Source organism: Mustela nivalis, assembly GCF_964662115.1.
Source record: "Mustela nivalis genome assembly, chromosome: 2".
Taxonomy (NCBI): domain Eukaryota; kingdom Metazoa; phylum Chordata; class Mammalia; order Carnivora; family Mustelidae; genus Mustela; species Mustela nivalis.
Genome location: NC_139021.1, coordinates 27,968,424 through 27,980,779, shown reverse-complemented (window position 1 = coordinate 27,980,779; position 12,356 = coordinate 27,968,424). Strand labels below are relative to the sequence as shown.

The 12,356-nt window shown below is 36.1% G+C and overlaps 1 long non-coding RNA gene across 2 annotated transcripts in view; it reads left to right on the top strand.

The window, feature by feature from the left end:
* Window positions 1-10,521, top strand: part of LOC309859414 — a 142,791-nt gene extending 132,270 nt beyond the window's left edge. For both annotated transcript variants that reach the window (XR_014308676.1, XR_014308677.1), the window contains exons 2-3: window positions 6,119-6,322; window positions 10,449-10,521. This is a non-coding gene — a long non-coding RNA (uncharacterized lncRNA). The remainder of the gene's footprint in view (window positions 1-6,118; window positions 6,323-10,448) is intronic.
* Window positions 10,522-12,356: the final 1,835 nt, after the last annotated feature.

Sequence of the window (12,356 nt, the reverse complement as noted above, 5' to 3'; positions counted from 1 at the left end):
AGGAAGCCAAATTAATCACTAGGTTACAGATTCATTACAAAGGATATTTAAGGATATAAATCAACAGCAGATGAAGAGCTACATAGGACAGGGTCCCAAAGAAGCTTCTTTCCTCATGGAACCTGGAGGCCAGCATAGTGGCACATGGAATCATTTGGGTTCTCCAATCTGGAACCTCCCCAAACCTCCTACTTGTGCATGACTGATGAACTCATTGTTCGTTGGTGATTGATTCAATCTCAAGCCATTCTCCCCTCCCTGCAAATCAGGGGATGGAAGTTCCAACCCTCTATCTATGGTTAATTCTCATGTCAAGCAACCCCCTTGGAGCTGCCTAAAAGTCACCTTCATTAGCACAGACCCAGTTGCATCGGAAAGTGGCTTGTTATAAGTAAAAACATACTCATTTCACCTTTATGGCTCTGAAGTATTTTCAGGAACCAAGGACAAGAGACTGAGTATGACAGAAGGTGTTTTAATCTCTCTTATCACTTAGGGAATTCCAAGGGTTTGGGGAGCTGTGAGCCAGGAAATGTGGATGAAGACCAAATACATATATGAAATGTATTGGTCATCTGAATGGCCAAGCATATATTGCTTATAAATCACAATATTACAGTCCACCTGCTGGTCTTTGAACAAAATTGTTCATACCTGTCACAGCACTTAGACTTTGTTTAGCACTATAGGACAGATAGAGCAATAGTACAAATAAAATATACCTAACTTTTGGAGAAGCCTTGTGGAATAGATTGAAACAAACTCATTTGTCCTACAAAACCATTACAAACAGTTATATATTCTTCTACTAGTTTATTCTTTCTCTCTCTCTATCTCCTGCTTGTACCTTTTGATAAACGGAATAAATAAATATATGTGCATTTCTTATAAAACATAATATCACACAATGTAATGGTAATGACTTATATCCTGATTGCCACAGATAAAGATGCATTTCCAAGCTATTATGGAACTGCAGAATTCTTCAATTTCATATGTCTTCATTGTAAGCTATAATGCTGACACCTGGACATAGCAACAGCATAGTTCCTTCATGATTTGGTCTCTGCTTACTTGTCCAGTTTTTTCCCCCTCAGGCATTCTTTTTGATGCTGTAAGTTTCAGAGATACCATATTATTTTTAGTTCTTTAAAGTTGAAATGTTCTTTCATGTTTTCACATAGTGCTCTTCACTTAACATGAGCTCCTGTGTCACTCTCTGTGGACTTCCCTGACTCCTGTAGGGGCCAAAGGCTGACTGCCCCAAGATGGACCACTTTGGCAAAAAAGATCCTTTTTGAGTTAAAAGTAACCAAAACCCAGCAGTTTCCAGAAATGTTCTGTAGCTCTCCCTCAACTGCCTAAAAAGAGTTTAGATGGAGGAAGAAAGGCTCCAGGAAGAGAGCCATTACCATAGAGAACTGCATTATTTTATGAACTAGATGTGGTGGATGGGGAGGAACCTAGCAAGGCCTATCTGATCAAAGCCCTTTACATCCCATGGTTTCTGGATGGACTTGTCTTTTACATCTTCCAGTAAATTACATTCCTTTTCTTTGAAGTATCAGACCCCTACCCCCTTCTTCATAGTTCAGGATGACATATATATACCTCATTTTGCCTGACTGTATTTAGAATTTCATGTCTGTGTGGATTCCCCATGTGTATGAAGTTCAATTTGATTTCCTCTTGCTAATCTGCCAGTTTGATTCTTAGTTAGTCTAGAAGGACCTTGAAGAGCAGAGGAAATTCTTCCTCTTGGAACTCCCAGAGGAGGACTCAGGGACTCTTCTCTATGTTTCCACTTTACCTTCTATTTATCTACACTATAACTCTTATTACTTTAGTGTAATTGTCCATTTGTACACATCTGTCTCTCCAATATATTTAAATTGAATGAGGATAAGAGTCTTACTTTTATATATATTTTCATTATTTTAATCTTATATTACAAAGATTAATCTGTACTAACTTTAGAAAGCTTATCTAACATAGCTAACATAACTCTATTTTGATGCATCAAATGATAATCTATGCTTTGCTAATAATGCCTAACAGGTGTTTTATCTTGAGTTTTCACCATAGAGCGTAAAATAAAACAACAAGTCTTTTATTTTATGAGTGTTTCATTAAGTGATTTTTTTAAATTTTAAAATAATTCTTCTTTTCATAAAGCATTCATGTTGCTAGGAGCCATTCAATAGCTTTATGTTTCCTGGGTCACTGGCTATTTTTCCTTCTATTAATATTTTAGTTAAGGAATTTTTTCCCTTTTATTTGGCATAATTTAATCATTCCACAATCTTAATGAATGTAGAAATTCTTTCAAACATATCTGTCTCTACTTCATTTTCTGCAAGAAAATGAAGGAACTTCATTTCTTATGAATTAAGAAAATGAAGGAACTTAAATAGCCCAAGACATGCATGGTATCACTTGATTTTCAGTGATTCACAGGCTTAATTCCCATTCAGTATAAAACAGTATGTTTATCTTTTCCAGTGTCACATCATGAGAAAAGATTTTTAGACTCTACATTCTCTAAAACCAGGTCTATTTTAGGAAACAAGTACATGACTTTTCAAAAGCGCTTCAGCCATAAAAAACAATTGTCTGTGGAACTTACTTTGCATTATCTGCCCCAGAACCCTAACATTTAGTGTTCCTCTGCTGTTTTTGTTTTTGTTGTTTTGTTGTTGTTGTTGTTATTGTTTGTTTTTGTTTTTGTTTTTTGCTTTTGGATTTGCCCCCAGCTCTGAATCCTCTTTTTCTCTCAGTACTGCAGTGCCTATGACTCAATGGCTATGAAACAGTAATAGATAACACTCTTACATTATTTCCTATGTGGCAGTTTTGAATCTAACTCTTTAGCTATGGTAGCTCACGTATGTCAGGTATCTGGAATTAGTCTCCTATTTTACAGATGAGAAAACAGAGGCACAGAGAAATTATATTTTGTCCAGGGTTGCATAGTTAAACAAACTGTGGAGTTGAGATTAGATCCCAGAAATCATCACTATCTTTGTCACACCCATCCTGCCTCTCGATAAGTGAGTATTACATGTATGAAAGTGAGTAGAAGAGGTAACATCCTGTTATCAGCTTGATAGTTGAATTCCAGTTAATTGCATATAAGACTTTGGACAAAGTAAATAATTTATAGCATACTTACTGGAATAGATGATGGAATTGAGGGTCAGTTAAAAACAGAGACGTAAGTCTCTTTTGGGACTATACTAGTAAGATTCAGAGCCCTCTTGTCCCTTGAGTGCGTGTGACTCAACTCCAGTGACATCAGGTCAAATTGCTTCTCCACTGAATTTTATTTATTTATATATTTAATAGTAAAGAATTAAAAAAAAATTAAAACTAGTTAACATATAGTGTAGTATTGGTTTCAGGAGTAGAATTTAGTAATTCATCACTTACATATAACACCCAGTGCTCCTCCCAACGAGTGTCTTTCTTAATGCCCATCACACATTTAGGCCAACCCCTACCTACCTCCCCTCCAGCAACCCTCAGTTTGTTCTCTGTAGTTAAGAGTCTTTTATGGCTTTTTTTGTTTTGTTTTGTTTGTTTGTTTGTTTGTTTATGAAAGAGAGATCATGGGGGAAGGGGCAGAGACAATCTTAAGTAGGCTCCATTGGGAGCCAGGTGGTCACCTTACTTGGTTTGTATTCTCTCAATATGTGATGTACCTTTCTATGATTTATGTGGGAATGTGTTGGAATTTGAACAAAAATAAAATAGCTTTGTTAAACCGCATATATATTAAGACAAATTGCTTCTCTATTTACCTGCCTCTTCTTAATTTTACCTCTCTTGTCTTTACATCTGCTTCTAGTCATGTAATTAAGATTAATTAGATCCATTGAAATATTGTTACTGAAACATGCAAGTTCGGTTGGTCACACTGAAAAAGCCAATAATCAAGAGACAAGTTTTGGTTGGAAAGGAATATGAACTTTATTCAGGAGGCCAGCCATCTGGGGAGAAGGCAGACTCTAGTCGAAAAACCAACTCCAAGGTTTCTGCTTGGTCCAGAGATTTTTAAAGCAACTTTAGGGCAGTTGATCAGTAAAAGGGGAGCACATGGGTCTTTCACTTCTGGATTGCGTGCAGACTCTGTGGTGCCAGCTACACATTATTATAGGGCTTGGAAGGTGTATATTGCTTTCCTGGGGTGTGGGGGGGTAGGTAGTGCCATAAGATTTGATTCTGAGTCTTTCTAGGAAACAGTTATCATCTACAGATATACAAAGAATGGTTTAGTTAATCACGAGAGCTAGAGGTGCTTGCTGAAACTTAAAGACTACTAAGTTGGCTGGAGGGACCAAGGCAGCAGCTTCAATATTGACAAAAATAATTTGGTTTTATGGATAACTATTGCATTAATCGAACTTTCAGTTTCCATAAAGGATATCTGCAGTGTGACTTTTATTTAAAATTAAAAAGTAAAATAGGAAAACAAATTGATTCCCTTTGTTTATAATTTTTACAATGGTGTTATTTGTCCCCAAGGCTAGAAGTGCACTCACATATTAAGGAAGGGAAATATTCCCTTTTACAAAAGCAAGTTTAACGGTATGTATATGCTACTTTAAGCACTCAGGAATTTTATGCATTTGCTAATGACTGGAAAGAGATGTACAATAGATCATTTCCAGGGTTGAAGGTTTGCCCTTTTACATTGATGAAAAGTTATAGAGGCATCATCCTAATGTCACAAATAATGGAAATCATTTCTAAACTTGGGGAGGTCAAATGTAGTTTGTAGTAAGTAAACTGCATTTGCTGAATCAAGCTTTTCAATCTAATTAGTTTAAAGGCTCTGTGTATACCTTATGACCTTTGGTACAGTTATCCATTTGAAAAGATTTTTGCCCCCCAGACCTCTGTGAACTCTCTTCAGTATATGACAAATTTAATATATAAATCTTTCCAGACTCACTTTTTTTTTAAATTAAACTTTAGGTCAAAAGATAGTACTTAGATTGGGAAGACTACAGATAACCTGAGAAAGCAGCCTGAATTTTGAAGATACCATTTTAGATAATAAAATTTATTATCTAACGAGCAAAATAAAGATAGGATCAGGGATCAGGCAACAGCAAGTTGCTCAAAAACCTTTGTTTTCAAGCTCTAGGAGCTTAGGAACGTCTGTTCTGCCAAATCGAACTGATCACACTTAAACTGCCAAGAACAAATAACATAGATAATTCGTCAGAGATGTCATTTACCTTTTTTCTCTCAGAATATGAACTAATCTCAACACTGAACCAAGGCATGTAAAGAGTTATCCTAGAAGGACCATGAAGTTACAATTTTACACTAGGAAGAATTATATGAAAATACTTTGAGATTGCAAGTTTGATTATTTCAGCACAACTGCTTAGAACTCTTGACAGTGTTCAATACAGAAATTTGTGGTGAAAAATCCTGGTGTTTTCCATAGTGCCATCAGGTGTCCACATAAAGAAAGTATATCATTATGTTTCTTTGAAAGTATGTGTATGTGCTCCACATGTGTGACTTTCCTTTCTACCAGAGAAAGGAACCCAGATATCAGCTCTTGCTATTAGTTAACACTCCCTACATGCATCCTTTGAACTTTTTCTTCTTTCTATATCTGCTCTCTCAGTGGATGATTCTATCAACCGTAATGTAACCCAATTAGAAAGTCTGAATTATTTAATTTTTCTCAAAGACAACGAAATAAAACTTGGCCAATGGAAGGTCTTCACCTTTTGGCTATAATGGAGCAACTTCAAACAGATGAATCCTCCTGAAAACAATATTTTTGAAATCTGGACAAAATATAAAATCAACTGATTGAAGCATCAGAGAACAACCAAGGCGTAGAACTAAGGAGCTAAGATTCCAGAAAAAGGGATAGAACTTTGACGTAAGACTCATATTTGCCTCCATTTTGCACCTGAAACATTTGCTTATTTCTGCCGCAGACAAAATAAGCTAAAAGTTATAAATTCTGAAACTTGCCACAGTTTAACAGTACAAAGCAGACAGGATTCAAAGTGTTAGTAACCCAGAAAGAGAGAGAGAGAGAAGTTGGAGAAAAGTAAACCTGGCATTTCTCTCACAATTTTTCTTCAAGGCCAAGTTCTTAGCACTTGTGCAAGGACAAAACTTCAAGAAGCAAGAAGAAAGCAGTTGCTATGAAGCTGAAGAATTCAGCAGAGACTTTAATGGTCATGATGTGTTGGAAGAGCCCAAGGTTCCATATTAACAAATGGAACAAGTCCTCTAGATTTTCACTTAAGCTCTCTGAATACCTCTGGAGACATCCTATGCAGCTGTGGTAAGTCATTGCAACCAAGGTAAGTCATTGCAACAGAGTTCCCTGCTTACTAGCAAAGGGGACATACGGTAGTTCCTGTGTATTCTTAGGCCAACAATTTCAATTTCCATTAACTCTGAAGACCTCTAAAAACCTTCTAACTCTGTTCTGCATCTTTTTAAAAACTCATCCAAAATTTTGTTATTCCTATTGTTTTGTGGAATCAGAAGAGCCACTAAAAATTGCATGTTGGACAAAAGACCCTCAGGCAAATTTGGGTGATTTTTTTATTCTTTATTTAAGCAAGATGGGGTTATAGGGTGGCAAAACTATTACTTGCATTTTGGGAAGAGAATCTGGCAACTTGGTTCTCTGTAGTGGAAAAAACAAATACATTATCACCTATGATAGAATGTACTTGGAAGGTAGGTCTCTCTGGTAACACATAGCTTCTCTAGACAATATTATGAAAGCTTTGGAGAATTCGGGAACTGCAGCTGGAGTGGTATCATTGGTGATTCTGAGCGGACTAAAGAAAAACAATAAATTCAAGTTCCTGTATTTGTGCAGTACACACAGACTGAAAATCAGGTGCTTTTACTAATTATGCTTAAGGAGTCTTTGTTATCTTTGAGTCACAGTACAAAAATTCTGGAAAACCAAAGTTAATGTTGGGAGGAAAAGAATGAATTCATTTTCAGTTTTATGGGGGATAATTTTACTTTGTCAGGTTGGAGCACTTTTGAAAGAATGAGATATAAGTATAAATACTGGGCAGCAAAGAAGATAGAGTATAGTGAATCTTTATAATTTCTGATTTCTCTGCATTTCTATATACTTTGTAATAGCACCTTAATTTTCGGTTTGGGGATATTACCCATCTCCCCTCCCCCCATAGTGTGTAGTTTTTATGGAAAAGTGCTTCTTATATGATGTATGGGAAGATGAAGGAGACAGATCCTCTGCTACTCTATTTCTGCCATTGGGGAGGCTGCAGGACCACCATTTGGCCAGTCAGAACCTCTATTCTCAGACTTTAGTCTCAGAGTGAGTGGAGTGAGTGAATGGATGAAGGGAATCATTGGAGGTCATGTACTGAACTGTATTAGGGGAGAATGGCATCCTCAGTGAACCATTCTCGCAACTGTCCAGATTCTGTCTTTCTGACGTGTCAAACTTCCTGCTGTCATTTTTCCCCCCTGTTTCCATGATTAGTGTTCCTTCAGCTCCAGTTAAATCAGAGAGGATCCAAATGTCTTTTATTAAATTTCTTTTTACTTAATTAGGCAGAAGTAACTTTTACTGCTTGTATCCAAGAACTCTAATTGATGCCTATGTATTTCACGGGGAATGAAGGAAAATCATGTGAAATAATTCACATAAAGTCTTAACATAATGCCTGATATATAAAAAGTATTGATTAAATGTGTTATCAATTTTTATAATCAATAGAATAATGGAAATGACAGTCTGAATTTTCATGTGTTCAACAAAACTTACATACTTTCACACAGTAGAAACTTAGTTCATCTTTTACTCCAGTTAGAGTTCCAGGGTGTATGAAGTTATTTCAAGAAGACTAATTTGATTTAGTCCCTCAATACCTTTACCACTGTCCAATAGAGCCTTTAAAAATTGGCACTTGGCCAGAAGGTAATGGGTCTAAAAGCTTGTAGGACTGCGAGAAACTATAATCTATCCTTAAGTAACTGACAACTACATATCCTGATGGAACAATTCTCAGTCAGCCACTCTGCTGGGAATAACATTTGTCTCCATCATTCGAGTCTGAAGCTAAAAGGCAAATATGGTGGATTAACTGCTTTGTTGTAAACCACATGAACTCTGAGTCAGTTATAAATCCTTTGAAGATAGTTTGGGTTCCCTTTTTGCTCATGCATGCATTTTCTCTTTAGATATGTCTTCACATGCCAGAAACAAGGTTGCAAATTTCTGACGGATTATTTCCCACTGTCCTTAGAAGAGAGGGACTTTCTAACACAATATCTAGTTTAGCATATTGTGGAAAATGCTGCTCCCATTTTGATTAAACATGATTTTACAATTTTTAAATAGTATTTCCAATGCATGTTTTATTTTCCATGAATGAGATTATAATTTTCCAAGAGGGGAGAGGATATCATTATGTTGTTAGATGAAAGCTAACTATCTTTCTGTCTTCCAAGGAATTTATAGTTTTCCAGCCAAAGCCAAAATTCCCTGGGCCTAGCTAAGTTTTTATCTTTTCATTATAAAAGAGAGTAGTTATACAATTGCAGAGTAGAATGTAGGTAGAGACAAAAAAGTGGACTTAGGAAATACATTATAGTTTCTCAACTGAGCCATTTGGTATACTAATATAAGACTTCTATATAAACCAATTCTTATAAGTAATAACTACAAAATATAGTCATGTACTAAGAACTACTAAGAACATAAGAAAGTAATCCGTTCTTCCCGGGAGGAGGTTTGAAGGAAAAGCCTTCCCAGAGAGTTAAGGTCTCAGCTGCACCTTGCTAATTAGTAAGTAATTGCTTATACAAAGGCATTTCCAGTCTTTAAGAACAGCATTATTAAATGGTATAAGGTCATAATAGTGAGTAGATTGCTCAGAAATTGAACTAAGTGTGGCTAAAATGGTCCGAGTTCGATGCTGGGGCAGGGTGTGGTGGGGAGAAATATGGTGATATAAGTTGAGAGGACTCTGAAGGCGTGTAGCATATTTGAATTCAGACTAGCCATGAAATTTCAAGTGCTCAGTAGCCCCATGTGACTAGGGTCTTACATATTGGATAATGAATGAAAATGATTAAAGATGTGGACAAGAATGGATCAATTTCCTAATAGAAGAGATGGCCAATGAGGATTAGAACTAGTGTGATAGCAATGAAAATGGTGAGAGGAAAACCAAGTGATATTTAGAAACTAGAATCAACAGAACATGGTAATGGATTGAATATTGTAGGTGAAGGAGTAGAAAAAAATAAAACATCTGAGGTTTTGCTTTGGTTGACTGCTACAGAGGTTTAAGTTTGACAGAAAAGATGATCAGTTTGGATTCATATAACTTGAAGGCAATTTAGATATTCTCAAATAATATAAATCACAGGTGCTAAGATTTTGGAGCTATTGATATAAAAGTTGAAGTTAATCCTTACAAACAAATGAGGTCATTTAATAAAACAGAGAAAAAGAACTAGGATGGAACCCTCAGGAATATCAGCATATCTAATATTTAATGATATTCCTTAAAGAAAGGAACAACAAAATAGGGAGAGGGAAATAATGATCTGAGATACAGGATAAGAAACTGATAGAAAATTACCTAAAGGAAGAAATTTTATAGAAGGAAATGGAGGATCAATAAGCATGAGACCTAAAAAGGGAAAATAAAGTTTGGTAATTAGATCAATTTTTGTATTTTCAAAAAATCACTTGCATACTTATGATTTCTAGATTTGTATTTTTATAGAAAGTGAAAGAAAGTCAGTGGTATTACTGACTTTCTAGGGTACGTGCAGTGGTAAACTAAGAGGCTCCAAATATCTTAACACATTTAACCTTCTCTACAGACTCAGAGAGGGCATTGTCAGTCACTTTAATGATGATGCTTATCATTAAGTCAAGTTACCTGGAAAGGTCACCCTACCCTTAAATGGCAGAGCTGGGATGGAACCCAGTTCTGTTCTTCTCAAAATCATGTTTTTTCTCCTATATCATGTTGCGTTCCCCCAATTCCTGCTGGGTCTTAGTCTCCTAGTTGCCCTTCTTTGCTATTAAAATCTTTTATATCTTGTTATCTGAAGAAATTCTGAGCAAGAGAAGCTGGGGGAAATAAGATTGCTGGAGAATGAAACCCTTAATATTGAGCAGAGCACCAAAGGTTAAGGAAAATACATCTCTCTAGAATCAAACATCAGGTTACTTTTTTCTCTGCTCCTACATTTGGAATGCAGTATGCAAGGCGGCACTTTCTGGCTTTCTTGAGGTCACCATGGTCTGTTAGTGCTATCCTCTTGAATAATGTATGTTTGGCACAGAAAATGACCTTATCTGCTGGTTAGCATCTTTTATATTGAAAAGTTTATAGCATTCAAGTCAAACTGAAGAGTTTTTTGGTAAACATTTGCTTTTCATTTATTTACAGATGACATTTTAAATTCATGCATCATCATCATTTGCAATTTTACTGGGAATTATGGAAATATCATCAGCACAAATCTATGTATCTTATGTATTGTTTGAATTTTTTAATTGCATCAAGTAATTTAGTCTTAAATTTTTCAAAATGTGTGGGTAAATATTTAATGTGATGATAGACTTCGTGGTCCCTGCCCAAGCAAGAGCAGGGCTTCCTGCCAGCTAAGGCTACTTCTGGTGTAGGCTTCTGACATCAAGAAGTTAGGGAATGTTTCAGTCATATTATTAATTTAATTTAAAGGTGGCTCTTAAAGAGAATTTTGAGAAAAACAACCTGAACTATGTTAACCATCCTAACCAGACTTCTATTGGAAATTGCATAATTACAGATTTTATGGCTTTTTGTTGCTGAAGAAAGGAAAGAGAGTGGTATTCCACTTAAGACATGGAAAGATGCTGTATTCTGTTTCCAGACACTTAAGTCAGCCCCTCTTTTGTCCGTCTCTTTAAATGCCATGCCTTCTTAAGACTGCCCCTTTTCTCTCCCATTAGATGTAATATTTTTCTATTCCTCTGAAGACTAAATATTGAGAAAATTTTGTACTTATGTTCTGGCATTATTCAGATCAGCCTTCTGTTGGAGGGATTGGTATTGTTCTTTTATGAGCTTTAATAGATTAAAGTTTTAGAAACTATAACCATTTTCTGTTTTAATATGGGATGTGCTGTGGCACCTACCTTCTTCTGACTCACACACTCAGTGGGTGCTTGATAAAAGCTCTTGTTTATTTTTAAAATAAAGGTGTAAATTAGGGTTGTCTTTTGGGGGAAGTGAAGCAAGATCAATAATTGCTGAGAACTGTAGCTCTTCTTACATACGTTACCTATAGCCCAATTTCTTCTTTGATCCAGTTCCTGTCATTCCCCCTCTTATACTTGATTCTCATGGAATCAAATTACATTGTTTTTGAAAATGCCTGTATCTTTACCTTTGCTCATGTTGTTTCTGCTTTCTCGATGTGCATGTTGGTGGGGGTGTGTGTGTGTATGTGTGTCTGGACATGCATATGTATAAAGGTGAGGGAGAGATGATATTGTGAAGCAAAAAATTTACTTTTTATGAATAACAATAGCTAATGCTTACATAGTGCTGACTGTAGGTGCTGTTCTAAGTGCTTTACACTGTGAATTTCCTTGATTCTCATAACAGCCCTATGGCTTAGCTACTATTTTTATTTCTGTTTTTGGTTTTTTGTTTTTTTTTTTTAAGATTCTATCCATTTACTTGACAGAGAGATCACAAATAGGCAGAGAGGCAGGGGGAAATAGGCTCCCCGCTGAGCAGAGAGCCTGACACGGGGCTCGATCCCAGGACCCTGAGATCATGACCCGAGCTGAAGGCAGAGGTTAAACCCACTGAGCCACCCAGGTGCCCCTCCATTTTTTTTTTTTTAAGGTTAATAAAAGCATGAGAGCAAAGAGGTCAATTAATTTGCATGAACCATACAACCTGAAGTGACAGTATGGAAGATAGCATCTGAACAGAGTCAGAGCTGGCAGAAGGCTTGTGCCCACTTAAACTTTGCCACCTGCCACCATACTGGGATGTTTTGGCTAGGATGAACCCTCCTGGTCCCAGACAGACAAACCATCCTTTTACTTATAACCTCTTTCTTTTACAGAATTAATCATTTCAAAAACCAGTTTTATTTACTTTGCATGAGCTGACAAAATATCTTGACTTTCATTTCTCATAAAACAATAGAAAAAACAAATATGGCATTTATATATAAATGAAAACTGGTAAATGAGCCTCCATCGTATTTTCAAGCAACTTGTTATTGATGTATTACTTTTTAGAAAATTCTTTCTAAAATGACCAATGAAGGAACTTTACAGTTACAGTCTTAGAATT